Source organism: Triticum urartu, chromosome 6, assembly GCF_003073215.2.
Source record: "Triticum urartu cultivar G1812 chromosome 6, Tu2.1, whole genome shotgun sequence".
NCBI classification, from domain to species: Eukaryota; Viridiplantae; Streptophyta; class Magnoliopsida; order Poales; family Poaceae; genus Triticum; species Triticum urartu.
Genome location: NC_053027.1, coordinates 20030786 through 20034982, shown reverse-complemented (window position 1 = coordinate 20034982; position 4197 = coordinate 20030786). Strand labels below are relative to the sequence as shown.

General features: G+C 43.1%; 1 pseudogene; it reads right to left on the bottom strand.

The window, feature by feature from the left end:
* Positions 1 to 1084: 1084 nt before the first annotated feature.
* LOC125515701 lies at positions 1085 to 3707 on the bottom strand (annotated as a pseudogene).
* Between the last annotated feature and the right edge of the window lie 490 nt (positions 3708 to 4197).

Genomic DNA, 4197 nt, shown 5'->3' with positions numbered 1-4197 from the left:
AACCTTGCCTTTGCCGTCCGCTATGGCAGACGGCGAAGTACCATATTCCTGTAGTGTGTAGTTGAATCAAATCAACATAGCCTTCGTGATATTTATGTTCATGGTAGATTATATCCTACTCATGCTTGTACTTGGTGTGAATTAATTTTAATGCATGTTTACGACTGTTGTCGCTCTCTCAGTTGGTCGCTTCCCAGTCTTTTGCTAGCCTTCACCTGCACTAAGCGGGAATACTGCTTGTGCACCCAAACTCCTTAAACCTCAAAGTTGTTCCATATGAGTCCACTATACCTTCCTATATGCGGTATCTACCTGCCGTTCCAAGTAAATTTGTATGAGCCAAACTCCAAACCTTCAAATGAAATTCTGTTTTGTATGCTCGAGCAGCTCATGTACAACTAGGGTTGCCTATATCTTCCATGCTAGGTGGGTTATTCTCAAGAGGAGTGGACTCCTCTCCTCATTCACGAGAAAGGGCCGGTAGCCGGGATGCCCAGTCCCATGATCCAAAAAGATCAAAGAAAATCAAAATAATTAAACAAAACTCCCCCAGGGCTGTTGTATGTTGGAGGCACTCGTTGTAAGAGCCAATTGCAGATAAACGAAACTCTCCATCTCCTCCTACACAAGAAGACAAGAAGGTGCAGAAGACCACCCAAAGACCCATCACATATCCCGAACCCGTGGCGATGAAAAACGAAACCACATCGTCACTTGCATCTCCATGGTTTTCTCCTGGAATTGGCTCGGGCTATGGAAATTTCTGCGAGAGAGGGGGGCCGCAGAGACCTGGGTTGCCAACATAAATAGATGCTTGGTCTTCAAGTGTTTGCAGTTGATTTCCGGTTGGTATCTTCCCTCTTAGATTGTTGTAGGACAGGTTCAGGTGACTCAGTGATGTGAGAGCCGATAAGCTTAAAGAGATTTCACCAGACAACTCATTATGTGATAGGTCGAGTGACTCCACCTGCATTAAGGTGCCGATATTCTCGGGGATTTTTCCGTTGAAGTTGTTCCATGATAAGTTCAGGTTCTTCAAAGCTACAAGAGCGCTAATTTCTTCAGGAATCTCCCATAGACTGTTACATGATAAATCAAGATTCACCATATATAGATTTCTCCTGTATATAATCTCTCTTGACCTTTTGTGAGTACTGCAAAATCCTCCGTATATTTAGTTTGTTTGTTGTCAACAAAGCTTACTCTAGTAGTTAATGCATACTCAATTTCATAAGCATTGTCTCTTGGTTGTGTCATGCACTTGCAGTTAACAATTGATCCCGGTATGGTCCCTGATATATTGTTATGGGCAAGGTCCAAGTATTGAAGATTAACAAGCTTTGTAAGCTCAACTGGAATATGACCATAAAACATATTGGATCTCAGTTGTAAGAATGACAATGATGGTAGTTTCTCCCCAATCCATGCCGGTAAAGTCCCAGAGAACTGGTTATGTCCAAGATCAAGAAAGACGAGTTGTGGGCATTTCTGGAGAAGTGAAGGAAATCCACCCGAGAAGTTGTTGTTTCTTACTTAAATTGATGATACTCAGACTTGTGCTGGATTCGTTTACTAGGCAATCACTAATTGACCCACTAAGATTATTTGTTGATAGATCTAAGAACTGCAATGACCGCAACTTGCACAGAGAAGATATGGCTCCAGAGATCATGTTGTTATATAGAATAAGTGTTTTAAGCCATGGCGCTCCAATGTCTGACGGGACTGGCCCAACTACATTGTTCCCACTGAGATCCAGGTCGGTTAAATTGATGGGAAGCTTAGGTATTGAACCACCAAGCTGGTTAGAACTGAAATCCATTTCTATTCCTCTCATAAATTCCATTGTTGATGGGAGGACTCCTGTAATATGATTATTTCGGATATTTAGATACACTGCTGAGGAAGCTGCTATCCAAAACCAATCTGGTACCATGTCCTTTATGCTTGTGTTTGATATATCAATACTCCATACACGTGTTTGCCATTGAAGCCATGCTGGAAATTTAGGACCTAGCTTGCAGGACCGAAGGTGAATTAGTCTTAGATTGAAAGGAGGAACCCAAGTTGGACTCGTTGCGATGGTTATGGAGTTGTCTGACAAATTCAATTCCTCTAACATATCTAGGCGTGATAAATGATCTTCATGCATGACCCCATCCAGGTTGTTGTAGCTAAGGTACAACTCTCTTAGCCTGAGCTCTCCTAACCACACTGGCACATGACCAGTGAGTTTATTATGATAGAGAACCAACTGGCTCAGCTTGACCAAGGATTGTACTAGTGTAGTTGGCAGGCTTCCAGTGAGATTGCTATTTGGCAGAAACAACCTCTGCAGTTTATTCCGTGAACAAATGGGTAATCGATTGAATAATCTTGTTATACTCCCATTGATATTATTCCCCGAAGAAAATAATCTCTCCAAATTACAAAGGTTCTTCATACTGGAAGGTATCATGCCCACAAGATTATTATCTGATGAATCAAGTTCCACCATGGAGGTCATATTACCTATCTCGTCAGGAAACGGGCCATGTAAACCATTTCTGGAGATATCTAGATACTTGAGGCTAGTTAAATCCCAGAACCAGTTGGCGCTGTATGCTATGGAAGTGTTTCCAAAAGTCAGTGTTTCAAGAGATGTCAGATTTGAGAGCAGAAGAGAATCAGGGCTACTTCTAAGTGGCAATCGGAAAAGACGAAGAAACTTTCAGAATTGAGGAAGCATGTTCACCACCGGAAGCCAGTGAACAATTGTACTGAGGTTCACCCCAGTCATATCCAGGTGCTCAAGGGAAGTTAACCGTGACAACCAGGTGATATCGGTGGAATATGTGCCTCTATGGAAAGAAGAATCAACACTCACGTATGAGTAGGTGTCAAGATTTAGGTACTGTAAGTTGGAGAGATTACCCAGCTGCGGTGGTATCCTTCCAATGAACTGTGACCACGATAGGTCGAGATATCTCAGCTGATGGAAAGAACCCATGAACTCCGGTATCTGTATCTTGTCAACCTGTTGCAGCTGAGGTCGAGATACCGTAGATGTTGTAAACCAAGCAACGAGGACGAGATACCGTAGATGTTGTAAACCAAGCAACGAGGAGTTTATGTTGCCTGCTAGCATCTGCCAGCCTTCATCACAGCCTCCGAGATCGAGCTTGACAACATGGCCGGTTCTGTTGCTGCAGTAGACGCCCTTCCATCGGCAGCAGTCATCACCCTTCCATGATGGAAGGAGGTTGGTAGGGTCTGATAGACCTGCCCTGAAGGCGAGAAGGGAAGACCTCTCGCCAGCAATACAACTGGTGATTGTAGCGTTTGGATGCAGGGCAGATGTGTCCTCTGTGGTGCTCTTGGCTTGAGTAAGCAAGAGCAAGGCTATGGCTATCTGGATGCAGGCTAGTTGAAGCGTGTCCATGGGTGCTTTTGCCATGAGTATGTGTTCTTCTTGGTGTAGGATACCCCATGGTATACATACATGACATATATGTAATCAAACTATTGGTGTTGCCTGCCAAGATAAAAGTCGCTGGTTGCTGTTTAATTAAAGCAGCCGGAGAGTGAAGTTGAGGGAGCTGACCAATGATGGCTTGCAGGCTTGTATCCATGCTCATGGAGTTTCTCTCTTGTCCGTTTTGGGATTTGAGGTAGCAGTGCACACCAATCAGGGCTTGCAGGCTTCGGATTTGATTAAAGCAACTGGACAGTGAAGTTGCATATAATTAATCAGAGCAGTTTGTTCGTAATAATGAAGAAAAATATGCACTATGCTTTGGTTAGTAGCAAGCCTGATTGTAAACATTCTAGGAATTATATAATGTATATGTACGATGTTGATGTGTGCTCTTATATAAAAACAGCTGACGGATTCATTGGTCGCTAACAAGTTAGCTCTTGGTGTCGATGTTTTGTGTTAGCTCTGGTGGCACACTAACAAGGACTCTGGTGCTTGGAATTCAAAGCCACTGGTCAGCAATGTGAAGCTGGGTGCAGCTACGAGTGCTTGACTTCTACTCCCTCCGTTCGGAATTACTTGTCATAAAAATGGATGTATCTACAACTAAAATACATCTACATACATTCATTTTTTGGAAGAGTAATTCCGAACGGAAGGAGTATAATATTTGAGATGTGAATGATGAATCCCACTACTAAGGTCCAAATTAAGTTTGACCAGAAGGAAGTTCCAACCTT